A 20439-nucleotide genomic window follows, 5' to 3' on the forward strand; every position below is an offset into this window, starting at 1 on the left:
ATTTTGGAAAGCGTTTTGATTGTGACTCACATGCAATAGGTCTTACCAACACTACACAATAGCTGTGAATGGCTAACACTGCCACACATTATGTGGAGCTTATCTTCAGGCGAACAGCCTTGAGGCTTTTACCAAATGGCGTAGAAGTAATGAAAACAGGTTGAAAGGTCGGCCTACTTTACAGTGTGAACCGGCGTGAACACGTTTTATGGATTAATTTAAATTGCAATTGATGCATTAAGATGTCGGCAATCCATAATATGTGTTCTTCCTTTCTAATGGCAATGAAAACAAACACTCATGTCATAAAGTAAACAACCCATATTCAGTCCAGCAAGGTCATTATCTGACGATAAATGTACCATAAGAAGCCAGGTATGTTCTGATGATGTCGTATAGATGCAGATGACAGATGAACAAGTCATGTAGTACACATGTAAATATCTGCTTTATTTTCATCATCAAATACAATTTGTCATTAAAATACCAACGTGGGCATTATCCGATGATAGATCCACTACATGAAGCCGGGTGTGCCGTGCTGTGATACTGTCGTATAGCTGCAAAAATGAGGTCGTCTTTTCCATAATTAATTTTTGCTATATGCTGTCAAGTGAGTGAGTGAGTGAGTTAATATTTCACGTCACATCGGCAATACTCCAGCCATATCGTGACGGCACGCTATCGACACTAAAAAAGTAGATAATAATCGATGATAAAATAACTTTTAGCTGCAGATACACGAAGAAAAAGAAAGACGGGAATAACCCTAAAACTTTCAATGAGTAAACCGCCATTAAATGATACCTATAACGTCTACGTGTGTATGTTATGAAGAAAGGTGTTAGGAAAAGTGTAATACGTTATCCCAATATACAATTTGCTTTGTTGAGGGGTTCAGCATAGATATCAGTGTGATTACCTTTCTGCATGTATTTTGGTCCCGTGGGGTGGCGTGGTCCTATAGCGTTGATATCGATTGGCTGAGTAACTGAGTTTTGATTGGCCCAAGTTTTTGCTGAACACCGGAAGCGGAAGTCATATTCACTAGGAGACCAAAAATCAGCCGGACTGGCCTAAAATGAAAGATCAGAACAAATGAATAGTAAAATCAAAATGTTTGAGAACAATTGCACATAAACATACTATAACCATCACTACCAGTTCGTTTCATGCATACACTTTTTTAGAGATCGGAACCTTACTTGAAAGTTATCATGAACATCGTAGTATTCCTTCTTTGTGAGACCGGTGCCATGGTATTGGACGATCTCTGGACGTTTGTTGTAGAAAACGTTGTCGTAGATCTGATTGCCTGCAAAAAAAACTCACAGATACCGGGACAACAACAGACAATAATGAAATGCAGTCATATATACAAACATAGAAAACATAGATTTAAAAAGTGTGATCTCGTCAAGGTGATAACTTTGACTTTCGTATAAGCAGGAGACTTCTAAAATTCAAAATGAGCAGAAGAGAGATGCTTATTTCTTGTGTTTTGATGATGAATTCACCAACTATTGAAAACGATCATCACGTGTTATACAGTGAAAAAGCACTCCTTCAAGAACAATTTAATCAATATACAAAGAATTTAATTAAGCACCCTTTGACATATCTGAAGATTGAATGAGGCCCGATCATTTGGGCCATATCTGGGAGATGATTGGTCGTTGTGTGCACCAAAGGGATCCTCCTGTACATAAAATGGCCCAACTGGAGCTGCTTTACACTAGGAATGGTGCAGACTGACTCTCTAGGGGATCAGGAGGCCGACAGGAGGAGACTGCTGTCTGGCATACAGTCACGCGGGGGTTACATATGGCATTGACTTTGAATCGTGTAAGACACTTTAAAGGCTCATGTTCACCAATGCCTTAAACATTGAACGTTCCAGGGCCATACTTGTACAGACATGGTTTTGTATAAAATCGGTGTTTGTTTTAAAATGTGCAATTATCATCATAAAATCAACATAGATTTCTGTCATTAGGTCGTTACCTTTTCGAGTCAAAGGATCAAACGGGAGGGGACGAGAAATTTGCAAACATACAGGGGAGTGCTTCATTACGTTCATCGTGTCTATGGTTTTTTTATTGTATGTTTGTGGTAAAGCTTTTACCTTCATTCTTTTGACATGCCGAGAATGGAATGACATCAAAATAGATTCAATTTTACAACGTTAAGTGGAGTATTGGTCATGTGGTTATGCGTCTAATGACAGAACCCGTGGACTTTGGAGTGATGGAGTGTGTGCTTGGTGATAGCGAATACAGAGCTTGGAGGAGAGTAATGAGTAATATGGTTTCTTTCTTACCCATTGGTGCCATAGGAGAATTTGAATCTATGGAAGCCAGTTTGGGATACCTTTCTGACCACGGTTTTGTCTTGTATGGAAAGGTCTGGAAAATGGAAACATATTTGGGTTAGTGCACCACGAAGGGAAAAGTTGTCAAAAATGGTTATGGCATACGTAAGAGTGGATAGAGACACTCATGTAAGCCATTATATCGAAAATACACAATAAATAACAATTTTTCATAATTCATAAGAGCGAGTGAGTGAGTGAGTGAGTTTAGTTTTACGCCGCACTCAACAATATTCCAGCTATATGGCGGCGGTCTGTAAATAATCGAGTCTGGACCAGACAATCCAGTGATCAACAACATGAACATCGATCTGCGCAATTGGGAACCGATGGCATGTGTCAACCAAGTCAGCGAGCCTGTCCACCCGATCCCGTTAGTCGCCTCTTACGACAAGCATAGTCGCCTTTTATGGCAAGCATGGATTGCTGAAGGCCTATTCTACCCCGGGACCTTCACGGGTCAATTCATAAGAGCAGAAATCTGGATTGATCACAGAGATAACAGAATCCACCCCAAGAAACATCAGTAATAAAATAAGGTCTGGCTTCAGATAATCGGAAGGACCCAAAATGACGCAACTACACCCTTCCACTCAACCTCCCTTTGTGACAGAAACATGGTTTATCAGAGAGAGGAGACTCTCGTGAAGGAACACGTGTCGTGGGACTTTGGCATGCCTACTAGTAATTTAGCATAGAGTTGGGCCCGTGATGTATTATACAGAACACCACGGAAGTCCACGTTCATTGGGTAGTCAACAGCATCGTAGAAGACGTTGTATCGCACGATGTTGTCTCGACCGCCGCCGATGTTGACGTGGAACTGGTTCTGTTGAATGAAACGCTTTGTTTAGCCACGGTTTCAATATACGTGCTAGTGAGATTGCGATTGTACTCGTGGCCAAGCAAGTCATGTCTTTCCTCCGTTTACAGATTTCGCTGTATTTGTTATGCAAATCGTCTTACATGGAACAGAAGCTGTTTAGTTGATGATAAAAGTAAAAAATATCCTCGACAAACTTTGGATATTTGTAAATGTATCAGCTCGTGATATATTTGATATCAAGACAAGATATCAAGATATCAAGAGTGTGAGTTTTTCGTGTGAGGAGTAATTCGAAGTGTGATCATCAGTCAATCACAAAATGAAAATGCGTAAAATAAACGCTAGATGGGGACAAAAAATTCTTGTAACGATAAACAGATTGTAAGCTCTGAACTTTCTTTAATACCGAAGCTGAGATGTGTATCTAGATATTCTGAAATGATAAAATTTAATTATTGAAACTATATGCAAACTATAGGGCCAAAATCAATACATGGCGTTATTTTTTAACATGAAATTCAGTATGTAACATGAAACTTCAACCATGATATTAAAAGATTATTTTAAAAGGCATGACATGAATATGAATGAGAATAAATATATTTTAAAGGTCTAATTTACGTGTGGTATTTACCAGAAAAAAACATGATAATTCAAAGGGTTTCAAAGGGGATAATTACAAGAAAAATGTGGTTATTACCAGTTTCAAATTAAAACAGAAAATTAACAACACACAATATTTGACCCCTCTGGGCTTTCGTACAACAGGGCGATATGGTTAATGTCTGGAAACCTCGTAGAAGACGTTGTGTTCGATGGTGACGCTGGAGTACTGATCGTCCAGCATGATGCCCCTGTTTTCGGCACCAGGCATAAGCTTCACAACATGGTGGATGTGGTTGTATCGGATCACGTTGCCGCGCTGTGGAAGTGCCGTTGTGGTGTTAATAATTTCTTCAGTTAAGTCATTGTTTCAAAACAAACCCGAATGCTTTCATAGCGGTGACAAACGAAACACTAACATATTTGCTGGTTTGGCACGCATGCAAGGATATGATTAAGAATGTGTATTATCTTGAAAAAGTTATGCAAAGGATCTCCGAGGGAAACCCAAGTGTATTTTTGTTAAAAATAATCACGAAAGCAAGTATTGTATATATAGCAGGGCATGGAGTCCAACAGGTGACATCCTTACCCAGCTTGCTGACTGGGTTAACCTATTTAGTCAAGTGGACATGGCGTCTGATTTCGGAACAGAAGATCGTGGCTCGAATCCATGTACATGACTCGGAAATTTTATAACCGTAATCCAATGTGGATCTGAGAACGTTCGTATTAAATTGCAGCAAAAATTGCGTGCCTTCTGAAGACGGGGGAGTATGTAGCATGGGGTGGAATCACCCCACAGATAGCATCCTTACCTTGACGGCATTAACCTCTTTGCTATGTGGACGTCACACTTTGGATCAGAAGGTCGTGGTTCGAATCCCAGTACTGGACTGGAAAATTACATGGCTGCTACACACACATAGGATATTACTTTCTTTGCTACTCACCGCAGCCCAGTCTCTCCCTGAATGTACTCCACCACAATCAGTACTGTTGGCACACATATGATGAATATGGTTGTACTCCATTATGTTGTCGTTACCCTGGCAACCAAGAAATGGGTTAGTTGGTTCAAGAATTGGAATATTTATATAAATAGGTTGCCGTCTTTCGACAATATATGTTGGGTTTTTAAGAAGGAAGATTAACTTGTTTCTGTCGAATACCTTCCCTTTGCAAACTAAACTGATGAAATTGGGACACGTGTTATTAAGTCCATTCAGTTATGCCATGATTGTGTCGTAACTGAAAGATATCAGATGATATCATGTGTTTATACCATGATTGTGTAGTAACTGAAAGATATCAGATGATATCATGTGTATGTGCGTGCAGCAGCAATTAATGAGTGAATATAGTCATACATCAATCTAATGAATTACTGATACTTTATACATTCACATGATTGATGTGGAACATTTAATCTTTGAACTGTCAACTGAAATTATATAACTTCAATCGGATTTAAAGCTTTCATAAGATAGACATTCACTGATTGAAAATATTCATTTGGACGTTTCACATAATGTTATATTTAGGTTTACACTTTCTCCGTAAAGTACAGATTCTAATAATTTTGTTAGGTTGAGGCCCATCCAACGCTCTCAGCGACCTAACCTACTCAGCCACTGATCACGTGGCTCGTGTACACATCTGACAAGTGTTAATTTGAACAACACGACCGAAATCTGTGAATATGAAATGGCATTTAACAAATGTAATAGAATGTGTACTTTACTGAGAAAGTGTAATCCTAAATGTAAGATATGTAACAGCTGACCACTTTCTATATGTCATTTTAAGTTCAGTTGTTCGGTTGTTTTCGGCATAAATAGTCATGAAGAAACACAAGTTAACCTAACACAGAAACCGTCCGATGAATTCTGGTCTGAATCTGCAGGAAGAACGTGAATGAATCTATGAATGACGAAGTGAGTAAGATTTTACGCCGCTTTTAGCAATATTCCAGCAATATCATATGAGAAATGGAAACCACGCATTGTACCCATGTGGGGAATCAAATCTGGGTCTTCAGCGTGACGAGCGAACGCTTTAACCAGTAGGCTACCTCACCGCCCTGAATGAATGTATGAACTGTCTATGCCTTCAACACACGTACCCTCCACATCAACCCTGTGTACTGGCCGTCGTGGAGGTGGTTGTAACGAGCCACGTTGCCGACGCCATCTATAGTGATAGCGCTGTAACCAGTGCCCCCGACACGGGCAAACAACCAAATATGGTTGTCTTCGACCACGTTGCCAGAGGGTGTTAAAGTCTTCCTGTCTCCACCTGTAAGTATGAAATATACGAATCTTTATATGGATAAAATATATTTTTATACGATAAAAAGACTTTGCTGTATTCTATATATTGAATATTAAAAATACGAGCTATTTGTCTGCGATTTGACAGAGTGATTGAGTATGTTTCTAGGCGTTTTTCAGCAATATTCCAGTAATATCACGGCGGGGGATACCAGAAATGGGCTGCACACAATGTACCCATGTGGGGAATCGAACCCGGTGATTCGGCATGACGAGCAAACGCCGCACCGAAACAGAAGTCTCATTAACCTATTCAGACAATGACCTACTTTTCAGCCGATCCGAATTTTCTCTTGAAAATAGACACCACAAACAACTTTGGTTACACCGAATTCCAATTCCTTGTTTCATAAGAAAATGGTATTTTCAAATTTTTATGTTCTACTTTAATAACACCGTATTTCTATACTTTATGTCGAAGTTTAGACAGCAAGCATACTTCTACTAAGAAATCACCGACTGTGCCTGTTTAATGAGGTAAAAATATGCACAAGGCATCTGGCTCCCTGGCACCTGTTATGTGTTTTCTTGCGCTTATTCGGTGTAGTTCTGTAACGCACAATGTGATTGATATAATATCAATTCCGTACCAGACCGCCAAACTTTTCTAGAGGCAGAGCCTCGTTCTGAGATTTCCACGATTTCCATGTTTCCGTTTGTCAGAGCTCACTATACGACAGAGCACGCTGTACGACGTGTTTGCAAGGATTAGAAGGAGCGTAGTGGGTCAATATACAAGTGTTTGAACTTATCAAATCATACCGAGTTATGCATCTACTTAAATGAAATAGTCTAAAAATTCTGGACCGGTTATCGCACTAAGTTGCGCAGTAAGACGGAACCCAGTAAACAGGAAACGAGACTGTTTCGTAATCAATGTTTTGACATGTTTAACCACTACGCTACAGAACCGAACCCTTGGATATCTGATGATGTGACCCACTAACAACAGACCTTTGTACAGACCATCGTAATGTTAAGAACACTTTGTGGATCGGCATCTAGGCCCCACAAAGCATAGCTGCCATGTTATATCAATATCAAGATGCCAAACTTTCCATGGGTTTACTGAAGGAATATATTATCGAAACAAACATTACTGGCTATACTTTTGAAAAAGTCTCTGGCTCTGTTTTACGCACGCACGCACGCACGCACGCACGCACGCACGCACGCACGCACGCACGCACGCACGCACGCACGCACGCACGCACGCACGCACGCACGCACGCACGCACGCACGCACGCACGCACGCACGCACGCACGCACGCACGCACGCACGCACGCACGCACGCACGCACGCACGCACGCACGCACGCACGCACGCACGCACGCACGCACGCACGCACGCACGCACGCACGCACGCACGCACGCACGCACGCACGCACGCACGCACGCACGCACGCGTAAACTAAAAGGTATGTGCTGATCGTAGGTCCATGGGTCGATTGTACGATTTGCGGGTTGTTTAATTACCGTACAGGCTGACGCCGCCGTTAGTGTAGTGGATGTCGCACCCGGATACAGTGATGTTGCTACCTGACCTGATGTCAACGCCATATGAACCTGATGATGTCAACGTTTGAAAATAAAAGCATATTTATTGAAACAAACACAGTGAACATAATACATGAAATGGTATGGATACAAACATAAGAGGAGGAGAAAGAGAGAGGGAAGGAGGAAGAGAGAACAGGACAAAAAATAACACAGGAGGAAGCGATCATGAGTCACATTTCCTTAACCAGCATTTGCCCAGGGCCTTCTAACGCTTTTTGGCAACCACCCTCTTATTCCATCCATTCCCCAATAACTTACAAGGTTTGACTAAACCGTTCTGAGTCTCACATAGAAAGACTTCTAACCCGGATCTTTGGCGTAACAGCGAAAGCCGTAATGGAAGACTATCTCGGCAAACACGTTTTAGGATCAGCTTAAAACAGAGCTAGATTACACTGAGATATTTTCTTTATTGTGCTTTGTTAAACAGATGTCAGTGGAGAAACTATGTGAATCTCAGGAGTCATCAGCCTCATAGTTTTTTCTCTAACCATTCACACAGTGTTTCCAGAGGTGTTTTGCCTTTTATAATGAAAGGAACTTGCTGTTATGCCTCACCCAGGTTCTTAATGTCCAAGTTTTGAACTTTGATGTTGTGTAAACCGCTTCCTGTGATGCCAATACGACGACATGCCTCCAGAGTGAACCCCTCAAAGTTGAGGTTACTTACGCCTGGGTCCATGCTGTAAGAGTAAAGAAAAAGAGATTCAGTCAGAATGCTTGATTTTGCTTGAACATCCAAGTGTCCTAACTCTCAGTTTCCAGTAGTGTTTGCTATAAATAATACGACAATAATACACCTTGTTATTACAGCATGAAAAGTTTATAAGTGAAGGTAGATAAATGTGGAGCTGGTATGCAGTTTGATTATTCTTTGTGGCTACTTTGAATCTTTGTTGAATCTTTGTCGTTGAAATGTTGTTACATTGTTGGACAACCGTTACAGTTAGGGTTGGTTGTATAAGCACAAGTAGATGTATTTCAATTTGAGTATGCGTAACGGAAGTTATGCACTTGAGTATAGTCATCTGTTTGAATAATAAAAGAAGGATGCACAATCGTCAGGTTCACAAAGATGGTTGAAGGGAAAGAAATGATTTTATCACAGGTATATAGGATGAATGTAATGAAATACAGATGTGTTAAACCTTCAGCAGACATATTTGCTTCATGAAATACAACGTGAATTATTTTATTTGTCAAGAGTAAGTATCTGTTGTATTGCAAATGTAATTTGGAATTACTTGACGCCGCTTTCCATATTTGTCGGCGTCCATGGTATTTATAGCATGTTTCTTTGTTCACAGTTGACGAGGAGTTTGGACAAATGGTTCGAACCTGATGCAGTCGTTGATAAGAGACACAGTGATGATGTCAGAGGAGGACAAGGTGCCCGTCTTCGTGTTGGGCCAGATGTAAAGGTTGCCGCTGGACCTGTCCAAATAGTACTCTCCCTTGAAAGAAAAAAACACAAGTGTGAGTGTGTGAGTGAGTTTTGTCGAACTCGAGTCTTCGGCGTGACGAGCGAATGCTTTAACCATTAAACTACCCCAACGCCCAGACAACATCAGAGCTGATCAGGAAAGAGTCACTCTTGTCCAAAACGCAGACACATGAATGAATGGATGACTGAGTGAGTGAATAGCTATTGTTTTACGCGGCTTCAGCAATATTACATCTATTAACGGCTGGAAGTAGTTACAAGATATTCACAACATGGACTTAAGGCAAATAATAAAACAATGATATAAGATCACAGCGTATCACCTGATATATCGCAGAGAAAAGAGAAAACTCTATAGTGGGAACAGAATCTAGACCTGGTCAAAAACACATTTCTTTCCAAAATGCTATCATCGTATGGTAATGAACTTGAGTAATATGTGTTTTGGGGACGAGGGAGTGTGACGAGGAGAGGGATGGGGGGGGGGGGGGGGGGGGGGGGGGGGGAGTAGGGATTAGAAATACGAAGAACAGCGAGAAGGAGATTGAAAGCAATAGAAAGCGGAAGGGGAGAACGATGACGATGGCGAGAACGATGATTATGAGGAGGAGGAACAGATGGAGGACGAGGAAAGAAAGGACAGGAGGAGGGATCGTAAATGGAAGAAGAGAAAGAAAAAGAAGAGGAGTAGTAATAGGAGGAAGAGTAAGGAGATGAGGAAGAGGAGGCTGAAACCAGGGAAGAAGGACGTAGAGGAGGCTGAAGAAGAGAAGAGGAAGAGGTGTAGAAGGAGAAGGATGAAGAAGATAAAGAGTAGTAGCAAGAGGAGGAAGAGTAGGAGGAGGCAGAGTAGCTGGACAAGGTTTAGGAGGAGGATTATTTTCCTCTCACCGGCTGATCCAGCTCTGATAGCATGTTGATCATCCGGAAGTAACCACCCTGAGTATCGGCATATGCCAGATGGGCTGGGTTGTAGTGACCTGGACAAAACAGAAACATTCAGGACTATCAAGTATTCTGCCTGCAGAGCATCGGAATTGTCCGGTGAACTGCTTTTTCAGCTTTGTTAAAAAATGCAGTTTTGCAGCTTTCCATTTACAGTCAACATTATATGCGTGAAGATTCTAAATAGTGAGAGTGTGAATGGGGAATTCATATTTCTGTGGGTGGAATCTAAATTTGTTGATGGGAGTCATGGTCCTTGGCAAAAATGGCGTCACACATCCGATGTCTCTGTCCTGTGGTTTCATACGAAAACAGGTAGTTGTATCGACAAAACCATACTAAATGAATGGCATATCACGTTCATGTTATATTTTCATCACATGTTCAAACAGGATACAAATGGTACAAGGTAAGGCACTATAAGACCGCAAATAAAGGGGGTCGTAGAAAATTAACAAGCAGAATGAGTTTCAGTTCTACTGACCTACTCTGAGTCCGTAGTTGGTGTCATTTACCAGGGTCATTTCATGTTTGTTGGCATCAATGTGGCTGATCTTGGCGGCATCGTCCGACCAACTATACATCCTGAACAGACAGTAAAATTCTCGTGCACCCATCTGGCGTCTTCGTGTGTGCTGTAGGTGAACACTTTGCCATGCTGGCCTTTTGGAACAGAGACGATGTTAAGGAATTTCTATAAGAAGTTACAAAAGGCTAGCTGAGTGAAAGGTTGTGCACGCTTTTGCTATTCTGGAACATGTAACAGAACATAACATGTCACAATTGTGCGTATGCTTTGCGATAATGGAAGAAAGGAATTTAAATCTTATGCTCTTATGCTTATTGTGATTTGCGATAGAGGGTGTTGTTGCAAATTTTAAATCGCTTGCCAGAAGAAGTATATAGCTTGATCAGCTGGGAAATGGGCAAAGACAGCTTATATCCTGCATCGCCAGTCTTCAAAGTAGTCATCTTTAGTCAGGCATGAGTGATTAATTTGCTTACTCTAAGGGATGTCTCATCATTTCAGCCGAAAGCGAGCCTGTTGTCTATGTGTCTGAATCAGACGCCCTTGTTCAATCTGGTTCTCCAGTCCTACCTCATTATCGTTCTTGTCCACTTTGGCCGCGGCTTCCTATCTCTCTAGGGTAGTGGTTCAATCTGTCTTCACCATGTAACGTCAATGGAGTGAACAGAGGCAATTGTCTAAGGTGAAATCACACGTATCACATGTGCGTCGTCGTAGGACGGGAGGCAAGTACTAGGGCTCTCAGGAGTCAAGCTGCCAAACACGGTCATACGGTCCAAGGACTGTCCGAGCTCGACGGTGCTTAACTTCAACTGAATCGCGACCTGAGCTCTGCACACAGGACCACACACCATCACCAGAACAGAGAGCAACAATAGAGAATCAGCAAAAAACGGATATTTGTCTAAAGGGTGAAAGGTCACCCGTCATTCAGAACTACAGGCCAGCATTTTTTCATTAAGCCGCTTGACGAAAATATAGATAAATAAATGAATAAATAAATAATGAACAATTGTACAATTTAACTATGTATTTATGCATCAAAATTTGTGGAGTTCGCAAAATTGTGTACGTATCTACCCCATAGTGACATGCACCAAACACATATGTATATGATAGTATTTTTTCCCCATAACAAAAATCGGGAGTGTGCAATTCAATGAGTCTTTCGAAATACAACCCTTTCCTAGAGAAAGAAATTGCATGTCTTCAAAAGACACACACACACACGCGCGCGCGCGCGCGCACACACACACACAGGCACACACACACACAGGCACACACACACACACACACACACACACACACACACATATATATATATAATATATATGAAATTGCTTGTCTTTGAAAGACACACGCGCGCGCGCGCGTGTATGTGTGTTGAAAAGATGTGCAATGTGTGTGTGTGTGAGTGAGTGAGTGAGTGTGTGTGAGTGAGTGAGTGAGTGAGTGTGTGTGTGTGTGTGTGTGTGTGTGTGTGTGTGTGTGTGTGTGTGTGTGTGTGTGTGTGTGTGAAACAACATATACATTGAAATAATAGAAATTAGAAGCCATCGGTATACCATCGGTATTTACCTTTGATATAGAATTTGCAGGCAGCATATTGAGAGCTTCCGTGTTTGTTACACGTGTAAACAGGTTGGCTGGTAACTGCTTGCCTCCTGTCTGGTAACATGAAAACAGAAACCATGAGAGCAAATCTGAACAAACCCATTATCACAAGGTATCTCTACTAAAGTCCCAAAATATGATCCCAACTGGGTCAGAAGGATGTATCTACTACAAAAACACTGTTGGAATTTGTAACTCATCATACAAGTTTACCAAACATTCTCCATGGAACATTCCTATAGTTGCCAAAACAACTGCATAACTGTATTACAGGACCATGGTGTAGGATGCATTCCGAGGCAGCGTTCTTTATTCTTGCAGGTCGAATCTGTAGCTTCATAATATCATTCGTTATCTTGTCCTTTTGGAAATATGCTTCACAAATATCTCCGTAGATGTTTAAAACGAATGCCTCTCCACTCACATCATCCATACCTTCACTCATGTCATGGGCTGTTCCTCAGACTCACCACGTGGATCATCCAACTCAACCCGTGTGTCACCACGTGGACCTCCCCACATACCACGTGGACCTCCACACACCAAGAAAATCTTGAAGCTCAACCCATGTGTCACCACTCACCACGTGGACCTCCCCACATACCACGTGGACTTCCACACACCAAGAACATCTTCCAGCTCAACCCTTGTGTCACCACTCACCACGTGGACCTCCCCACATACCACGTGGACCTCCACACACCAAGAAAATCTTCCAGCTCAACCCTTGTGTCACCACTCACCACGTGGACCTCCCCACATACCACGTGGACCTCCACACACCAAGAACATCTTCCAGCTCAACCCTTGTGTCACCACTCACCACGTGGACCTCCCCAAATACCACGTGGACCTCCACACACCAAGAAAATCTTCCAGCTCAACCCTTGTGTCACCACTCACCACGTGGACCTCCCCACATACCACGTGGACCTCCACACACCAAGAAAATCTTCCAGCTCAACCCTTGTGTCACCACTCACCACGTGGACCTCCCCACATACCACGTGGACCTCCACACACCAAGAACATCTTCCAGCTCAACCCTTGTGTCACCACTCACCACGTGGACCTCCCCAAATACCACGTGGACCTCCACACACCAAGAAAATCTTCCAGCTCAACCCTTGTGTCACCACTCACCACGTGGACCTCCCCACATACCACGTGGACTTCCACACACCAAGAACATCTTCCAGCTCAACCCTTGTGTCACCACTCACCACGTGGACCTCCCCACATACCACGTGGACCTCCACACACCAAGAAAATCCTCTAGCTCAACCCTTGTGTCACCACTCACCACGTGGACCTCCCCATATACCTAGTGGTCTTCCACACACCAAGAAAATCTTCCAGCTCAACCCTTGTGTCCCTACTCACCACGTGGACCTCCCCACATACCACGTGGACCTCCACACACCAAGAAAATCTTCCAGCTCAACCCTTGTGTCACCACTCATCACGTGGACCTCCCCACATACCACGTGGACCTCCACACACCAAGAAAATCCTCCAGCTCAACCCTTGTGTCACCACTCACCACGTGGACCTCCCCACATACCTAGTGGTCTTCCACACACCAAGAAAATCTTCCAGCTCAACCCTTGTGTCACCACTCACCACGTGGACCTCCCCACATACCACGTGGACCTCCACACACCAAGAAAATCTTCCAGCTCAACCCATGTGTCACCACTCACCACGTGGACCTCCCCACATACCACGTGGACCTCCACACACCAAGAAAATCTTCCAGCTCAACCCTTGTGTCACCACTCACCACGTGGACCTCCCCACATACCACGTGGACCTCCACACACCAAGAAATTCTTCCAGCTCAACCCTTGTGTCACCACTCATCACGTGGACCTCCCCACATACCACGTGGACCTCCACACACCATGAAAATCTTCCAGCTCAACCCTTGTGTCACCACTCACCACGTGGACCTCCCCACATACCACGTGGACTTCCACACACCAAGAACATCTTCCAGCTCAACCCTTGTGTCACCACTCACCACGTGGACCTCCCCACATACCACGTGGACCTCCACACACCAAGAAAATCCTCTAGCTCAACCCTTGTGTCACCACTCACCACGTGGACCTCCCCATATACCTAGTGGTCTTCCACACACCAAGAAAATCTTCCAGCTCAACCCTTGTGTCCCTACTCACCACGTGGACCTCCCCACATACCACGTGGACCTCCACACACCAAGAAAATCTTCCAGCTCAACCCTTGTGTCACCACTCATCACGTGGACCTCCCCACATACCACGTGGACCTCCACACACCAAGAAAATCTTCCAGCTCAACTCTTGTGTCCCCACTCACCACGTGGACCTCCCCACATACCACGTGGACCTCCACACTCACCACATGGATCTCTACACTCACCACGTGTTGGACCACACTCACCAAGTGGATCTTCCACCTCAGCCCACGTGTCCCAACTCACTATGTGGACCTCTCTACTCACTACGTGGACCTCCACACTCACCAGGTGGACCTCCAGACTCACCAAGTGGACCTTCAGACTCACCACGTGACATCCACACTCAACCCGTTGACTTTCCCACTCACCACGTGGACCTCCCCACATACCACGTGGACTTCCACACACCAAGAACATCTTCCAGCTCAACCCTTGTGTCACCACTCACCACGTGGACCTCCCCACATACCACGTGGACCTCCACACACCAAGAAAATCTTCCAGCTCAACCCTTGTGTCACCACTCACCACGTGGACCTCCCCACATACCACGTGGACCTCCACACACCATGAAAATCTTCCAGCTCAACCCTTGTGTCACCACTCACCACGTGGACCTCCCCACATACCACGTGGACCTCCACACACCAAGAAAATCCTCCAGCTCAACCCTAGTGTCACCACTCACCACGTGGACCTCCCCACATACCTAGTGGTCTTCCACACACCAAGAAAATCTTCCAGCTCAACCCTTGTGTCACCACTCACCACGTGGACCTCCCCACATACCACGTGGACCTCCACACACCAAGAAAATCTTCCAGCTCAACCCATGTGTCACCACTCACCACGTGGACCTCCCCACATACCACGTGGACCTCCACACACCAAGAAAATCTTCCAGCTCAACCCTTGTGTCACCACTCACCACGTGGACCTCCCCACATACCACGTGGACCTCCACACACCAAGAAATTCTTCCAGCTCAACCCTTGTGTCACCACTCATCACGTGGACCTCCCCACATACCACGTGGACCTCCACACACCATGAAAATCTTCCAGCTCAACCCTTGTGTCACCACTCACCACGTGGACCTCCCCACATACCACGTGGACCTCCACACACCAAGAAAATCCTCCAGCTCAACCCTTGTGTCACCACTCACCACGTGGACCTCCCCACATACCTAGTGGTCTTCCACACACCAAGAAAATCTTCCAGCTCAACCCTTGTGTCCCTACTCACCACGTGGACCTCCCCACATACCACGTGGACCTCCACACACCAAGAAAATCTTCCAGCTCAACCCTTGTGTCACCACTCACCACGTGGACCTCCCCACATACCACGTGGACCTCCAGACACCAAGAACATCTTCCAGCTCAACCCTTGTGTCACCACTCACCACGTGGACCTCCCCACATACCACGTGGACTTCCACACACCAAGAACATCTTCCAGCTCAACCCTTGTGTCACCACTCACCACGTGGACCTCCCCACATACCACGTGGACCTCCACACACCAAGAAAATCTTCCAGCTCAACCCTTGTGTCACCACTCACCACGTGGACCTCCCCACATACCTAGTGGTCTTCCACACACCAAGAAAATCTTCCAGCTCATCCCTTGTGTCCCTACTCACCACGTGGACCTCCCCACATACCACGTGGACCTCCACACACCAAGAAAATCTTCCAGCTCAACCCATGTGTCACCACTCATCACGTGGACCTCCCCACATACCACGTGGACCTCCACACACCAAGAAAATCTTCCAGCTCAACCCATGTGTCACCACTCATCACGTGGACCTCCCCACATACCACGTGGACCTCCACACACCAAGAAAATCTTCCAGCTCAACCCATGTGTCACCACTCACCACGTGGACCTCCCCACATACCACGTGGACCTCCACACTCACCACATGGATCTCTACACTCACCACGTGTTGGACCACATTCACCAAGTGGATCTTCCACCTCAGCCCACGTGTCCCAACTCACTATTTGGACCTCTCTACTCACTACGTGGACCTCCACACTCACCAGGTGGGCCTCCAGACTCACCAAGTGGACCTTCAGACTCACCAAGTGGACCTTCAGACTCAACCCGTGGACTTTCCCACTCACCACGTGGACTTCCCCAATCACCACCAAGTGGATTTTCCCACTGAACCCGTGTATCCCCACTCACCACATGGACCTCCCCACTCACCACGTGAACCTCCTGGTCCTGGTAGGCTCTGAAGGTGACAGGCCGGGAGTAGGCGTGGGTGAAGTGTAGGGTGGACTGCAGGTTGTGGTATCCTCCCATCAGCTCAACGTACACCGCTACAGAAAGACGAGAGAGTGTGAGACACCAAGTCAACAGAAAATATACAGGTTGTACCAGTGGAAATGCCAGAGAAACACCAGAAAGTCCCCCGTCTCTACCCAAGTCTACTCTCAATGTTTTATATGGCCGTTACATCTGTATTAAGAGATGAGTTTAACGACTGTTTAATGTTGGTCTGCATCTCTACAGTGACGCCGTGTGTCTGAGAAACAGTATCAGTTCTACGTGCTCTTTTCAAAACTTTTAACGTGGCAAATTCCAAAATCGAGATTACGCTAAAAAGTCTTTTGTTAAGCCGAAGTAGGGCCCTATTTCAAGGTTGAGATTAGTCATCGTTTTGATATCTAGAATTAAAAGATACACTTGTATGTGTTTACATTGTGAAGGGGTATGGTACCCAGGAATAAGTTCCAAACATCTTCACATTCGAAATTACCGGTTTAGAGATCATGAGGATCGACTCCACGAAACCTTCAAAAACGCATTATGACGGAGAATCTATACTATGAAAGGTGAGCTGCAGAACCTACTCACTGTTGTCATTGATGCCACTGCTGTCGAGTAACTGTCTGGCCTTGTCCAGGGTGGCAACTGGGTGGGAGACATCCAACCTGGGCAGACATGACTATTTCATAAATGCTAAGGAAAGAAGGAGAGTTCTGATGTGCATTTTTTGGACACAATTCCTTTCCAAAACTGGTTTGGATTTAAAACAAGTATCAGAACTTACGACAATTTTATGAATGGTTATCCGTGTGCCACCAATCAGGGTGTTTTATGATAAAGAAATGCATTTAATCACTTTTGAAATAAGAACATTTACTGTCCAACACTATCCCAAGAGAACACCAAACTTATTAATTCGAACACTGTATAATCAGGTAACGAATTCATCTGCCTATCTACATAAATGAAGCTACTGCCCGAGATCAAGGACTGACACATTGAAATGATATTTAGAAAGAATAGGTTCTTCTCTGTAAGTTAGGAATTGTGAAATAGCGTAATTATAGAGCGATCTAAAGGTGGTTTTTACCCCGAGTTCCCGTCTGATCCCTTGGGGCTGACATAGATGTGAACTGTCTTGGAGTGACCCAGAGGCAACAACAGCCCCAGACACAGAGCCACTACCCACGTCATTGCTTGGCTGGACGAGTTAAAATATTGGTGGTTACAATCTTACGGAATATATAGACATCTGGTTGCCATGGCCTTGAGCAAGATAAGCACAGCAAAATGTGGATCTGAATAAACGCCAACTGAAGGTGTCAGGCATTTCATTTTTGATGAATTTATAAGTTGTCTGAGATACAGTCTGATGTGCACCTCTTTGTAGCAGTGTCACTGGAGCCGGTAGGCTGTTACCGCTATGTTAAATGTACAAAATATCATTTTATTTTATTTCGGAGGTTGATACCGACTATATGACATGTAAACTAAATGGCGTCATTTGCTCGACTGGAATTTTATAATCATTGAAACATATTCTAACAACCTGAAAACCGCTATAAAAAATATTATATTAATTATGGCGTGATTCTTTCATCAAAAGTGATGCAAAACGGAGGATCTTTGCCCTTAAACATGTATACATGAGTGAGTTCATTACACGCGTAGTTTGCGGTATCATATAACTCCTTTGGAAAGAGATAGTAAAATGACCCACTTCGTTAAAAATGGTCTGAAATAAACCTGATATTCAAATACATCGCACGTGGACTGTGAATGCGGACAGGCAGTTGGACTTCTTATCTCATTGGAAAATAGACTAGGTTTCTTTGTCTCTGACATATACTGTATTGAGACCAACCTCCGAGATAGTTTAAAAACTTTCATAAAAACTGCCCTGTCATGCAGGGCAGTAGGTTATATGTATATCTCTAAGGCCCATAAAACGTTGTGTCTTCCTTCACCAATCCTAAAGGGACATTCTTTCAAACGTTTCAAGTTCTTGGACAGAGAGACAGTTTGTTAAAGTCTCACCTCAGTGCATGATTAGAAGTGTATACGCACAAAAAGATAGATGTGAAATACGTAATGAGCCACTCTAAATAGAGATACGGGTGACAAAATTATTATATCACACATGTAAGCACATGAATAAAATGAAAATTGCTATAGAATCGTATAACATATATAGTAGTAAAATAAACTTCAAAGGGACAGACAAGATCAAACCTGGTCTGTTTGCATCATTTGCATATAGTGGCATTCATCCTCTATTTCATCTTGGCAGTTAAAACAAGTCCCCGCTGTCTATTTTCAGGCTGTCTTGGGTGTGGACAACGGAGACACGGTATATACATGGCGACAAAATGCAATCGAAAGCTGTTCAGTTGGACCCAAATCTGGTGAACACGCTAGCAGCGGTCCGTAATTAATCGAGTCTGGATCAGACAACCCAGTGATCAACAGCATAAGCATCGATCTGCTAAATTGGGAACCAAAGACATGTGGCAGCGAGCCTGACCACCCGATCCCGTTACTCGCCTCTTACCCAACATGAGTTAGGCTGCAAAACAATAATCAAATGTTTCTCGGGCACGTTTTTTCAACAGTGACGAGGCCGGTAGGGCTTTATTTTTTTTAATTTTCGATAGAAAAAGGGTGACGAGGGAAATCTCTCAGAAATACAGTTTGTGAAGTTTAGCACGTGTTAATGGGTAGTAGATTCAGTCACACTCGTTCTTACAGACATTCATTCTCATAGTGGACAAATGGATGATCGGGACGCGGCTAAGTCAAAATTATTTTTTGTAAAATGGCAATAAAAAATGTTAAGCGCACATATATGTGACGCGCCGATGCCCGAGAAACATCTCACTTTTTTATTTAGCTTTACCGATGGCCAATATTCTAACCCGGACCTTCACGGTTAAGTAAAACATTATTCTTTGTGACATGACACGAGAGTTATTGGCATGCATGAACCAGAGATGTCCTGTCCCGACGTCGGTGTTAACGTGGCCATTAACCGCACGGTCACACGTCGAATTACATACATACATGCATACATACATAAATGTGTTTACGTAGCGCTAGTTTCTGTCATGTGCTACTCATAAGTGCTTGAGGTAAGTCTGGAAAGACAGTGTACAAGCACGGTAGGCAGCAGTAAACAACTAAAGTTTTCAACTGTGACTTGAATGCTGTAGATTTTCTTGCTATCGGGGTTCGCTTTTGGGTATGAACGGTGGCCAAAGTCTTGAATGAAGAATGAATTGTTGCCAAAGATGTTCACAAATGAACGCTCACCGGTGCGTTTTGAATATTGAAATCAAAGTCACAACAAATGGCAAAGTCAAACATCTTCCAACGCAACGAAAGTAAATGCTTCACTCACTGACACATCATCTTGTTTATAAGTGGTTTGTTTTGTTTTGCTTGTTACGCCGCACTCAGCAGTATTCCAGCTTTATCGCTGTGGCCTGTAAGTGATCAAGTCAGAACCAGACAATCCATTGATCAACAGCATGAACATCAATATACACAGATGGGACACGGTGACATGTGTTAACCAAGTTAGCGTGCCTAACCCGATCTTGTTAGTCGCCTCTTACGACAAGCATGGGTTACTGAAGGACAGTGTTCTAACCCGGATCTTCACGGATTTGCAGGCTCTGGTGTAGATCCATTCATGTATTT

General features: G+C 43.9%; 1 pseudogene; it reads right to left on the reverse strand.

Moving 5' to 3' along the window:
- Positions 1 to 498: 498 nt before the first annotated feature.
- Positions 499 to 17934, reverse strand: LOC137283985 (uncharacterized; annotated as a pseudogene).
- Between the last annotated feature and the right edge of the window lie 2505 nt (positions 17935 to 20439).

This window comes from Haliotis asinina, chromosome 1 (assembly GCF_037392515.1).
Source record: "Haliotis asinina isolate JCU_RB_2024 chromosome 1, JCU_Hal_asi_v2, whole genome shotgun sequence".
Taxonomy (NCBI): domain Eukaryota; kingdom Metazoa; phylum Mollusca; class Gastropoda; order Lepetellida; family Haliotidae; genus Haliotis; species Haliotis asinina.